This window comes from Carlito syrichta, unplaced genomic scaffold, assembly GCF_000164805.1.
Source record: "Carlito syrichta isolate Samal-C Ts95f unplaced genomic scaffold, Tarsius_syrichta-2.0.1 Scaffold41619, whole genome shotgun sequence".
NCBI classification, from domain to species: domain Eukaryota; kingdom Metazoa; phylum Chordata; class Mammalia; order Primates; family Tarsiidae; genus Carlito; species Carlito syrichta.
In genome coordinates, this window is record NW_006985715.1 from 212,172 (window position 1) to 226,288 (window position 14,117).

At 40.6% G+C, this 14,117-nt stretch overlaps 1 pseudogene; it reads right to left on the minus strand.

Moving 5' to 3' along the window:
- Positions 1-718: 718 nt before the first annotated feature.
- LOC110594354 lies at positions 719-1,047 on the minus strand (annotated as a pseudogene).
- Positions 1,048-14,117: the final 13,070 nt, after the last annotated feature.

Genomic DNA, 14,117 nt, shown 5'->3' on the forward strand with positions numbered 1-14,117 from the left:
TTCCTTTTTTAATCGTTACATAATTACCTTCTTTATTCCCCTCAAAGTTCTTTCTCTCTTTTTTCTTTAAGATCTGGTTGCTTGATATGAATATAGATTTTCCAGTTTTCCGTGGGTTGCTATTTATTTGTTGCATTGTTTTCTATAATTTTATTTAAATTTTTTTGTTTCATTGTTTTTAGAGGTGTTTTTTATATTTGATCTTAGCCAAAAGGCTGAGAAACAACTAGAGGTGTTTTTTTTTTAAACAGCTTGCAGTTGGACTAAAATCTTTTTTTCTTCTCTGCTATTTTTTCCCCAACTTTTAAAAAAATGTTTTTTTCAACTTTATTTTATTATAAAGATGTGGGGGTGCTACACATGCAGGTGAAGTTTGAGCCTCCCACTGACCTTCACTTCCCCTGGTTTAGGACCAGGTACGCTTTGTGTTGTTACATGTCCCTTCCCTCCCTCCCGTCTCCTGGCAGTGTCCTGCAACTGCTGATCCCTCCCTTGTGCTATTGTGATTAATCTTCAGGTCCCACTTATGAGTGAGAACATGTGATATTCAGTTCTTCATTTCTGTGATAGATTGCTAAGAATGATCATCTCCAACTCCATCCAATTTGCTGAGATTTTGTCCTTCTTTATGGCTGCATAATATTCCATCATGTATATCAGACTAAAATCTAAAAACAAGCCCTGCCAAGTTTTATTATAAAGAACAATTTTGTGTGGCTTACTTTTCACTGGTCTGTTCTGGCATGCTTCTAATGATATCAGAATCACCGGGATCATTGATAGCCAGCATGCATACTCTGTAGTATTTTTCACATGCTGTGTCCAATTCAATATTATTACCAGTTTTGGCCAACATTGCATAGTACTCTAGTTCAGATTTCCTCAAAGTTGGGCAGTTGTTGGCGAGGATGACCAATTTCACTTTGCCTTGTCAGATCATCTTCAGAGTCTGCTTTACCCCAGAGCATACTTTCCGCTTTTCATAATGAGTTGGAGCCTTGAGATGATGGACTCCAGAGACTTTTTCGTCTTTTTTGCAGCCACCATGTTCTTGCCTTAAGTGCAGGATTGCCCTCAACCAAAAGCAGCTGCCAAGAAAGGCTGATTGTTGTATCTCATAATTCTCTTCTAATGTAGAGCAGTTCCCCTTTTTTTCTTTTATGGCACTGACTTATTTTAGAAATAAGGTATTTTCTTGTAGGATGTCACTAATTTTGCATTACCGAAGTCTATGCTTTCCTTTGTGACATGTGCCTTATTCTATAATCCCTTATATTTCCTTTAAATGGAAATAAACCAATCTGAGAGTGTTTTTCTTTTAACTGAAGTTTGATCCATTTACATTGATTGAGATTACAGATATTTAAAATTTATTTCTACCATCTCATTTTGTGCTTTCTAATTGTCTGCTTTTCCTATTTTTGAATCAGAGTCTCACTCTGTTTCCCAGGCTGGAGTGCAGTGACACACTCACAGTCACCATAGCCTCAATCTGTTAGGCTCAGGTGATCCTTCTACCTCAGCCTTCCAAGTAGCTGGAACCACAGGCATGTGCCACCATGCCTGGCTAATTTCTTTTTTATTTTTTGTAGAGACGAGGTCTCATCATGTTGCCCAGGCTGGTCTCCAACCCCTGGGCTCAGGTAATCCTCTCGCCTCCACCTCCCAAAGTGCTGGGATTACAGGTCCTAGCCACTGTACCCAGTTCTTTATTTATTTTTGCCATTTTCCTACCTTAATTTTTTTCTTTTTATTCTTCATTAATTTGATTTCTATTCTTTCAACGTCTGTTCCTATATTTTAAAATTTTTTATTTATTTATTTTGAGTCAGAGTCTCACTCTGTTGTCCTGGCTAGAGTGCAGTAGCACATCGTGGCTCACTGCAGGCTCAACGTCCTGGGCTCAGATGGTCCTTTGAATCCTTTCATCTAAGTCTCTCGAGTGGCTGAGACTACGGGTAATGCCACCATGCCCAGCTAATTTATTTTTTGTAGAGATGAGGTCTCGTTATGTTGCTCAGATCAGTCTTGAACTCCTGGGTTCAAGCTGTTGTCCCACCTAGGCCTCCCAAAGTGCTAAGATTATAGACGTGAGCCACCATGCCAGGCTTCTTACATTTTTAAAATGATCATTAGACCAGACCAACTCTGAATTAATCAATATCTTTACCATTTTCTTTAAAATAAAAAGATCTTAGAGTGTGTTATTACTACCCTTTGTGTTGTGTCTCAGTTTTTTGTTTGTTTTTTTTTCGAGTTGAAGTCTCACTCCATCACCCAGACTGGAGTGCAGAGGTGTGCTCACAGTCATCCTGGCGTTGTTCTGCTGTGCTCAAGTGATTCTGTAGTGATACTGCATATGTGCTACTGTATTGACTTGGAATTTCCCAGTCGTTTTGAATAGCAGCATTCAGACTTGAAATCCATCAGAGGTCCAGGCCAAGTCTTGTGCTTTTTCTTAACACATGCTTTCCCTACACAGAGATGAAACGTGGATAGTCTCTGTCAGGTCCTTGGGCAGCAGGCAGAGTTTTTATAGTTCTACTTGGCCAGAGGTATAGCCCTTCAAGACCTGACCTAATGTATGAGTTACACTTCCATCTTTCCACATTTTATGACTCTTTACTCATTATAAAATCCAAACCTTGGCCAGGCATGGTGGCCCATGCCTTTAGTACCAGCTTTTCGAGAGGCTGAGGATAGGAGGATTGCTTAGTCCAGGAATTTGAGAGTGCCGTGAGTTATGATTACATGACTATACTCCAGCCTGGGTGACAGGGCAAGAGCCTGTCTCCGAAACAAAACAAAGCTCTAAATAAAACCCAAATCTTTAGCCTTCATGCCTTCACTCCCTTCCCCTACCCCCATCCCACACTCACTCATCAGCATGGGCGCTTGACAGAATAGTTTCAGTTTCTTTTTTATTTCTGGTATCAACAGCCTCCCCCTGTCCACTCCTCTTTTCTTCTTTCACATCTCAACTATTGTATTTTTATGCAGGATTTCTAGGTGTCTATAGGTAAAGAATTTTTATTTTTATCTACCTTTTTTCTAGACGTATTGAGACATCAAAACCTTTTTTAAACGTTCATGTGAATGAATTTGTGTGTGCATGTGCATGTGTGTGTGGTGATGTTTACATTTATGTGCCTCTCCTTAACCTGACTGCTGGGTCTTCCAGCACAGGGTGTGCCATGTGGTGTCTGAATTCTCTCATGTCATTTGTAGATCCCGTTTTAATATGATTTCTTGCAGACTTGATCAGAGGCATAAATGCAGTTGAAGATGTTAAAGTTATACAAAAGTACTTTGTTATGTAGTTATCCCGGTGATACCAAATGTGTTATGGTAATCTTTATGAGGATTATAAAAATGGAAACACATAATGAAAAACAATTATTGAAGAAGTCTTTGGATTCCAGAATATTTGTCTTGTTGATGGGCACTGGTTTTTAAAAAAATTTTAATTTAATTTAGTTTTTTTTGAGATGAGGTCTTGCTATGTTGGTCTCAAACTCTGGGACTCAGGCAATCCTCTCGCCTTGGACGCCCAAAGTGCTAGGATTACAGGTGCAATCCATCTTTCCTGGTCTTGGGGACTGGTTTTAGAAAAACTGCCCCTTGACTCAGTCCCCAGGTTAATAACTGGCCAGTTTTAGGACATATTCAACTCAGACACCAGTTATTCTGAGAAGCCTTCTATAATTTTGAAGGGATAAAAATCATTTTTTAAAACCTACTGTATTCATCAAGGTTCTCCAGAGAAACAGCCAACAGGGTGTGTGTGTATGTATCCATATATATGTGTATATATAAATACATATATGCAAATATATATGTGTGTTCACACCATCCCCACACACATATATAAAAAGATTTATTTTAAAAAATTGACTCACAGAATTGTGGAGGTTTGGTAAGTCCCGAATATGCTAAATCTGGTGGAGCAGGCTGGCAAGCTGGAGATTCAGAGAAGAGTTGCTTTTGGAGGCCAAAGGTGGAGTCTACTGGCAGAATGTCTTCCTACCTAGGAGATATCAGGCTTTGTTCTATTAAAGTCTTCAGTTGATTGGATGAGGCCCATCCGCATTATGCAGGGCAATCTTATTTACCCAAAGCCCACCCATTTAAACGTTGACCTCATCCAATAAACGCCATCACAGAAACACCCAGTATGCTGTTTGACCAACTATTTGGGTACGATGGCCCAGCCAAGTTGATACATAAATGCCATCACACTGACATGGCTTTTGTCATGTGTTTTTATGTCTGCCCCATCTCCTAGGCTGTGACCATCTCCAGGGTAGGCTTCAGTGTCTAGTGTGGTTCCTGGAATTTAGTAGATGCTGGAGACATATTTATTTAATGAATCGATAGTAAAAAGGGGCAACAGGGAGAGAAACTGAAATACATTTTAGTCATCTGACCTTGACAAGGCATAGGTTTTCTGAGTTCTTAAAAAAAAAAAATTTATTTGCAATATTTGTGATTATAAAGCCTATACCCATTTCAAATCATATATTTTTTAATTTATATTTATTTTTATTTTTGTAGAGACGAGGTCTCACTATGTTGTCCAGGCTGGTCTTGAACTCTTGGCCTCAGGCAATCCTCCTGCCTTAGCCTCCCAGAGTGCTGGGATTACAGGTGTGAGCCACTGCACTCCACTCCAAATTGGATACTTATAATAATACTAAAGTTTCCTGAGGGAGCCAATTATGGACCAGGTACTATGTCAGATGTTTCTTGGAGATATCTGTATAAACTCAATAAACTCTTACCTCCTTTTCTTGTAGAAAGGATGGGACGTGATTCTTTGTGGTTGTGTTTAGTTCTGACAACTTTTCAGGGTTTAATTTAATTTTTTTTGGAGAGGATTGGGGAAAGCAGGACCCTTGAATGTTTTGTTCTCAAGTGCAGGTAACTTATAGCTGCATACATGGCAGATTGAATAGTTCCAAGGTAATCACATGGAGTTCTTTAAGTTTTGAGTCTGCAATCTCTGCAGTAGTTCTTTGTGGGGGATACCAGCACATTTAACTGTTACTATGAGCTGTGTCCCCCCAAATTAATTTGTTGAAGTCCTAACCCCAGTATTCTAGAAAGTGACTGTGTTTGGAGAGAAGAATATTTAAGGAGGCAATTAAATAAAAAAATGCGTTCATTAGGGTTAGCCTTAATCCAATATGACTTGTGCTCTTCTAAGAATAGAAGATTAGACACAGACACATACAGAGGGAAGACCATGTGAAGACAGGAAGAAGACGGCCACCTACAAATCAGGGAGAGGCCTCAGAAGAAACCAGCCCCACTGACACCTTTATCTCAGACTTACAGCCTCCAAAAGTGTGAGAAAATAAATTTGTGTTATTTAAGCCACCCATCTGTGGAACTTAATACACCTGTGGATTTTTCATGTAATTTTGTTCCCATTACAATCAGATTCTTCATTGTTTGCATTCCTTTTGCAGTCAAATTTGATCCCAGCTGGGTTCTCCCATCAATATTCTTGCAAATGTGTTATTTGGAACAGAATATAAAAGCAGAACTCTTAAAAATTTTTTTTCATTATTTATTTTATTTTATTTTAAAGATTTGGGGTACAATTCCGGGTGAGGTATACAAATGTTGATTATGCAGTTACCCTTGTTGATGAGGTGTGCCCCTCCCTCCCCTAGCAGTTTCCCTCAACTGCCAATCCCACTCCCCTTCCTCTGGCAGTTTCCCACTACTGCCAATCCCTTTCTTACAGTATTATGATAATTGTTCAAGTCCACTTATAAGTGAGAACATATGGTACTCTGTTCTTTGTTTCTGTGATAGGTCACTGAGTATGATAGAGTCTAAATCCATCCAAGTTGCTGCAAAGTTCATGTTTGTCCTTCTTTATGGCTGCCTAGTATTCCACTGTGTATATGTACCACATTTTTTTTAATCCAGTCCAGCTTTGATGGGCAACATGATTGGTTCCATATTTTTGCTATTGTGAATAGAGCTGCAACAAACATACGTGTACAGGTATCTTTTTTATAGAATGATTTGAATTCCTCCAGGTATATTCCCAATAAGAGAACTGCTGGGTTATATGGAAGGTCAATTTCTAGTCCTTTCAGAAATCACCACACTGTCTTTCAAAGAGGTTGCACTAGTTTGCATTTCCACCAGCAGTGTAGAAGCATTCCCTTTTCTCCACATCCTCGCCAGCATCTGTGGTTGTTTGTTTTATTAATGATGGCCATTCTTACTGGGGTTAGGTGGTATCTCACTGTGGTTTTGATTTGTACTTTTCTAATGATGAGTGAGGCTGAGCGCTTTTTCATGTGTCTGTTGTCTGCCTGTATATCTTCTTTTGAGAAGTATCTATTCATGTCTTTTGCCCACTTTTTAATGGAGCTGTTTGGTTTTTTTTCCTTCTGGTGCATTTGAGTTCTTTGTAGATCCTAGATGTTAGGCCTTTGTCAGATATACAATTGGCAAATATTTTTTCCCAGTCTGTGGGCTGTCTCACTGCTCTCTTTATAGTTTCTTTTGCTTTGCAGAAGCTCGTCAGTTTGATGAGGTCCCACTTGTCTATCCTTTTTCTAATGGTATGGGCACTTAGGGTTCTGATCAGGAATTGGTTGTCAGTTTTAATTCCCATAAAGGTGTCTCCTGTGTTTTCTAAGATTCTTATAGTTTGAGGTTTTATGTTTAGGTCTTTCATCCATTTAGAGTTAATTTTTTGTGTATGGTGATAAGTAGGGGTCCTGTTTCACTCTTCTGCATGTGATTAGCCAGTTTTCCCAGCACCATTTACCTAATAGGTTCTCCTCTCCTCAGTGGTGGTTGTTGGAGGTTTTGTTGAAGATGAGTTGGTTGAGAAATTGAGACTTTACTTCCGGAATCTTTATCCTGTTTCATTGGTCTATATACCTGTTCTTGTACCAATACCAGGCTGTTTTGATAACTGTAGCCTTATAGTAAAGTTTGAAGTCTGGAAGTGTGATACCTCCTGCTTTGTTTCTTTTGCTAAGGATTGAAAAACAACTTTTAAAGTCAGATGAATTTTGACTTCAGACATTTCCTAACTACTGCAAATGGCTACAGGGTTTAGGATAAATTTAAGAAGGACCTGGCACGAGTCTGCATTCAATTAGCAAAACCACAGGAGACAGAGGGAGTATCTTGCTGTGTTTTCCTTGATGACTCTGGTGTAGTTAAGGGTGCTTAGGAAAACCAATCTGATGGTTCAGATCTGGGCAGGCACTGCTCTGCTGTGCTCTCGATCTGTAGATTGCACCCCAATCTTTTATTGTTTCTCATAGAAATAATAGTATGGACAGGTCAATGTGATTTTATTGTCACTGTTGGAAATCTAAAAGACTATGATTCACCGGGGCAGTGATTTTGACTTTCCACCAAGTTTAATATGTTATATTATTATTATTATTATTATTGAGTTGAAGTCTTACTCTGTCACCCAGGCTGGAGTGCAGTGGCACACTCATGGCCACTGCAGCGTCAACTTGTTGGGCTCAGGCTATCCTTCCACCTCAACCTTTCAAGTAGCTGGAATTACTGATGTGTGCCATCACACCCGACTAATTTTTTATTTATTGTAGAGACGAGGTCTCTCCATGTTGCCCAAGCTGGTCTCGAACCCCTGGGTTCAAGCAATCATCTTGCCTTGGCCTCCCAAAGTACTGGGATTATAGGTGTGAGCCACTGCGCCCAGCCATGTTTTATTATTGTGAGTAATTCAGTGTGAACCATACAGGCTCTCTTTCTTCTTTCTCAGTGGACTTTATCATGTACTTTAGAAAACATGCAAAGAAAGGCCAGGTTCTGTGGCTTATGCCTGGGCCTCCACTTTGGGAGGCGAGGTGGGAGGATCACTTGAGCTCAGGAGTTTGAGACCAGCTTAGGCAACATAGTGAAACCTCAAAAAAATAAAAAAATTAGCTGGGCATGGTGGCTCACGCCTGTAGCCCAGCTATTTGGGAGACTGAGGCAAAAGGATCGCTTGAACCCAGGAGGTTGTGGCTAGTATGAGCTGTGATCGTCCACTGCACTCCAGCCTGGGCAACAGTGGGTCTCTGACTCAAAAAAGAAATAAATGAAATAAAATAAAACATGTGTTAATATAATCATATGTTTTAAGAACATATAATTTTGTGTTCTTTCAATATTTAGGTACAGCAAATAATCAGAACATAGCTTCCTTTTTCATCCAACATTAAGCTATAATCCATATTTTAGATGATTAAGTTTATATAAAAAGTGTTACGTGCTCTCTCCTGAAATTCTTACATATAGACATAAGTCTACTTTTTGATTAAAAAACAAAAAACTTCCTGGCTCCTCTTAATCCTCAGTGAAAACTTCTCTCTTTCTATCCTTGATCAAACAGCTTAATCTTCTTCTGCCTATGATTTTCAATTATACTGTCTTTGCAAGGTCTGAGGATGTTGTATTCAAGACACTGCAAACAGTCTAGCATTATTGTAAGCTATGTGAGCTCAAATCCCACATGAGGTCTAGATCTCAATTTATCATAACCTCTGGGCATGGCCACATTTTTTATAAACAAATTGGAATTATTTCCCCTTTTGATCTGGATATACTAAAAAAGAAATCTTTCATTTTGGGATAAAAGCTTTTTTGTTTTTTAAAGTTAAGGGAGCTTGTTCCTGATTTTTTTTTTTTTTTTAAAGGTGGGTTGGGAGCCCACCAGCTCTTGTGCGAGTTTCCCACCTCTCTCTCCTTAACTGACAGAAGGACTATGGAGATCTCACCCCAGGCCTCTTTTCAGTTTATTTCCCATGGACATCTCCCATAATGGCAATGGTAGCTGATAGGAAATCAGAGATGAAGCAACATTAAATGTTACCGAGAGGATCTCTCTACTACAGAGAACGAATTACCTTTTGTCTCCTTTTCTCCGTCTCTGATACCTGCCAAGTGCTGCCTGGCCTGTCAGTTGCTGGCTGGAGCATGTGCAGAGTAGGAGCTTTGTAAGCATTTCTGCTCCTTCTCCTTGGTTCCAAAGTTTGTTTATGTTTCATTATCTTTTTCATCCAAGGTGAACATGAGCTATTAGGCAATGCTCGTAAAGCAATTGTTTGGCTGATATACAGAAATTTTCTCACATTCTTGCAGGACTGACTTTTTTCCATGCAAAGCACAAAAATTTGCTGTTCAGCAAACTTTGTTCTCATCTCCTTGTACAGTAAGGGAAGCATTCTTGGATATTTATCCAAAGTTTTGTCACACTGAAAATAGAGGACATTGAGGTGATGCCCCAAAGGGAGCAGCTTTGACACCAAAAAGCAAAATGCTTTTGCTTCTTGGGTTTATAATAAAGTTCTTCTTTAGACCAGAGTGTGGATGCATGCATACTGTAAATTCAAAAGACTGGAATGAGAAAAGGCGAACCGTTTTTACTCAACAGCATTCTCTGTACAGGTCAAAGAAATGCCAAACTTAACAGATGTCTTAGACTGTGCCCTGCAGGTCAATAAATTAGAGTTTTGTTGAACCAGGAAGAGGAAGGAATTCCAGAACTTCAGGTCCCCAAATGGAAATGCCCCTTAGGACAAGTCTAAACTAGGGAAATAGCACTGGAGCCCTTCCAAGTCAGTTGGCCCAGTCTCGTGTAACTCATTTCTGGGCCCCCTGAAGCTGTTTGTTCAACTCTGCCTTCTACAATGCTACAGTGTCAAAGGGAGTTAATCATTAACAAGTGTGAATAATGTCAGTATAACAGCATGATTGCAGTTCTGTCTGTTCTGACAAAATTTTAAGCGTTTGTCAGAATTAAAAAAAACACGCACACACACATACCCAACACGACCACAGAATGTTAATGTACCATGAGGTTTTGGGAGCAGTTAATTCACTTTTTTACCATTTTTGAATTCATTGCTTTCCTAGAGGAGGGTGGGGTGGGATGCCCTCTAGGTGATGTCGTGTTCCTGACCAGCCTGGAATAGTCTGATCTAGCTCATGTCAGTTTAATGCAGCTCCAAAGAGCCAGTCTTTGGAGAATGATCTAAAGGTTCAAGTGCAGGGCCCTCCACCTTCCCATCCTCCCACTCCTTTGTTAGAGCCACCAAGTACTATAGAAGCCACCAAGTAGCTATAGAAGTCATATGGAACCACCTGTGACCCAGCACCTAATAGGCCTCCTGCTTGTCCCTTGTTCTGGGGACCCTAATGAGTTCAAGACCTCTCTTTGAATCATAGGAGCTCTGGGTTTTGGAACTCTGAAGTTGGGAATAGGCTATAAGGCAACATTGCAGCAGGCATTAAAGTATTAATTGAGGTCATATGAGTTCTTGCAACCTCTTCGGGTCCCCTCCACTGTGGGAGCTTCTCTGTCCTCTCAATAAATCCTGCTTTCTCAAAAAAAAAAGAAAGAAAAGAAAATAAAAGAAAAGAGAGTGACCATTCTAAAACATGATTCAGAATTCCAGTAGTCACACAAAATGACAATGCAGTTTGAGAGTCATGGTCACAGCTTTGGGAGACAGACAAGTTCTCAAACAAGTTCTCCTTGACAGTTGCTGGGTCCCAGGCCCTGCAGTGTCTCTGAAAATCAGTCACAGGTTACAGCTATGATAATTAGAACGTTCTTCCAAAAAGAGGCACAGACATCTTTTCTGGAAAATATTTTAGGGAGCTCCTCAAATATGCCCTTCTTCAGTTCACATATCACCATCCATTCACCCTGTTGCTCAGTCTGGAAAGTCAGGGTACACTGGGTCAGTCATGAAATTCTGTTCTCTAACATCGCCACTTATCTCTTCTATCTTCCTGCCTCCATTGGCTTAATTTGGTCCTCTTGGACTCTATTAGTTCGTCTTTATGACACTCAAATTTACTCAAGATGTTGCCAGAGTCACCTCTTTAAAATACAGAATTCGGCCAGGCATGGTGGCTCATGCCTATAAACCCAGCATTTTGGGAGGCTGAGGTGGGAGGATCGCTTGAGACGAGGATGCAGAGCTGATGCAAACACTCCCCTGCATGTACAATGTACCTTTCTGATGGCAAAGCCCAGCCATTGGACATAGCCTGCCCTTCGCTTCCTAACTGTGGCTCTGCTTTCCATTGCAGCCCCAACTCCATTCTCCTCCGCCTCATAGCGCACACTGGAGTTTTATGTGTCGTGGACTCTTTTGCTTCTTGGCTATTTTAAGCTCTTTCTTTGATTTGGGATACTCCCTGCTTGCTGCCAATTTGAAACTCTCTTTGAGCTGTCCTTAGGAGACTGTTTACTCCCATTCTCCTTGTCCTCTCCCCACCACCTTGAACTAAATGCTACTCTTCTGTATCCCCTTAGGTCCCTGCCTATTGTGTATTAAAGGATTTACCACAAGGTAGCAGCAACTTTGTGAGAAACTGTGAATCAGAGAACCCAGCTAAGTCGGTCTCCTTTTTTTTTTCCAAGTTGGGGATCTCATTCTGTCGCCCAGGCTGGAATGTGGTGGCACAATCAAGGCTCACTGCAGCCTCGACCTCCTGTGCTCAGGAGATTCTCCCACCTCCACTTCCCAAGTAGTTGGAACTACAGGCACATGCCACCATGCCCAGCTAATTTTTTTATTTTTACTTTTGTAGAGACAAAGTCTCACTATGTTGCCCAAGCTGATCTCGAATGCCTGGGCTCAAGTGACCCTCCTGCCTCTGCCCTTCAAAGTGCTGGGATTACAGGTGTGAGCCACCGCACCAGGACTCCTTTTCTACTTTACATGGTTCTGGCAGGCAGAGCCCATGTTATTCATTTTTGTATTTTCATCTTCTAACACATGGGTATTGTAGAAGTTTGTTGGAGTTCGCAGAACTGAAGGATAGGCAATTGTCAGCATCTGTGGTCACATAAATAACCTTGACTTCAAATGCCTTGCATGGTTAGATTGTAAGATGAAATGATCCTACTTGATAGGTCTCAACCTTGCTGCACTTTGTAATCGTCTGGGGATCTGGTGAAGGGAGGCTGACTCAGTGGGAGTAGGGCAAGTAGGGAGCCTTCTCAGGAGAACACCCTGGGCCCCACTCCCTGAGGGTCTGACCTAGTTGGTCTGGGGCATAGCAGAGTTTAGAACAGTTCCTGAGGAAGGCTGATGTGTACTAAGTTGGAGATCCTCAATTTTAATGAGACCCACCCTATTAAGGATAAACAGGTGCACTTCGTGTTAGACAAATTGCTGTTAGTCTTTCTGACACACTTTGAAAGTTCATCCTCTTCCTAGTTCTCAAGCAAAGGTTTTCTAATTCTTCAAACAATAGGGACCAAACACAGTTAGAAGATTGGACCAAGTAAGGGAGAAGCTTCAATTCTGGTCTCAAAGTAGAATAATTACCTAAGAAAAAAATACCAATGCCTGGAGTAGACCCCGGAGCTTAAAGAGTACATTGACTTCTTTGCATTGCCCTGGATGGCAGCATCCACAAGCCATCATTGCACTTTGGGAGAGGGGTCTCCCTTTTGTTAGGAGGGAAGAAGGGAGAGAGATTGGGAGAACAGAGAGGAAAGAAATTGAAAAGGAGCAAAAAAGTACATATGGCCTTTATTGGGAATATTACTAATAACAGATTTGGGTTTCATTCAATGATGCTAAAATAAATCATGGGAAATTGCTTTCACTTCATGCTTCTTAGCTACCAATCCTTGCATTTGGTAATAATTGTTATGCTGCAAAGGGATAGCCAAGTCTTACACTGTGCGATTAAAAAATCTCCATCCTGGCTGGGTATGGTGACTCCTGCCAGTAATCTCAGCACTTTGAGAGGCTGAAAGGGGAACATTGCTTGAGCCCAGGAGTTCAAGACCAGCCTAGTCAACATTGTGAGAAATCATCTCTACAAAAAATAAAAAATAAAATTAGCTGAGCATGGTAATCCCAGCTATTCAGGAGGCTGAGGGGAGGAAAGCTTGAACCTAGGAGTTTCACTGAGTCGTGATGGTGCCACTGCATTCTAGACTGGGAAAATCTTCATCCTTGGTGAATCTGGAAAGGAAGGAGAACCAATGGAAGGTTTTCATTGCCCAAGTGGCAACCTGACACTAGTGGCAGTGATAAAGTCATAGCAGTGATGCTTTATTCCTATTAGTATGTCCCATAGAACTCTAAATAGCTTGCTTTGGGGCAGGAGGGAGGAGGGAAAAACAAATGTTCCCTTTACACTTAGGGAAACAGAAGGTGTAGCTGGTTTCAACTTGCTGCTTGTGGATATGACTTGTATCTATCCAAGCCCTCACCACTGCTCTCTGCCTAATTCGTTGTATATGTGCTAGAACACTTGAAAGCAGCAAATGAAATGGAGAGGCCAGCTTTTAAAACACAAATCTCAGAGAAATAATTTATAGGGACAGAGTGTGATGATATTTATTTAGGTAGAAGACCTAGCTCGACAAAAAGCAAATGTAAGTACTCCCCTGACTTTTGTATTTTCACAAGGCTCAGTTGTTGATGATAACATTAAGGAATGGTGAGCACATGTGTGGCCTTTTAAATCATGAAAAGTTGATGAGACGCATGCCTTTTAAGCTGGAGCTTACTGCTCTAGATTTAAGGAGATAGAAGGCTTTAATCCCCTAATGAGTTAGGGAGGTGTCTTGAACTCTCATTTTCAAACCAAAAGTTTACTTTTCTAACAATGCAATGAAGTACCTCCATTATCTTACATCTAGTTGATGCTTTATATACTCAAGTCCTTAGGGGCCCTCTCTCTGAGTCATGTGGGTAGATGGTGACTTCTATAGTGCTGACCTATAGAGCCACACTCAGTAATGGCTTGTTCCTTCCTCTATTCTTTCCTTCTTATTTTCTTTCCCATATGAGGGCACCTGTAGGATAATTGTGATTCTTATAATTACAATACCAGGGTGAAGCAAAGATTACTGGGGTTTTTCTGTTTATCCTGTTTTAAGCACTTTATGTAATAAGGAAAAATGTTGCACAAACTTGAGTGGGTGCCATTTTTTTTAGTATTTATATTTTCTATTTGTTCTATTTTAACACTGTGGTAGGTAGTTTCTAAGATGGCCTATAGTGATCCCTATCTCCTGGTACTCATTGCCCGTGTAATCCTCACCCCTTGAGTAAATCACTTCCAGTGAATAGTGCATCTAA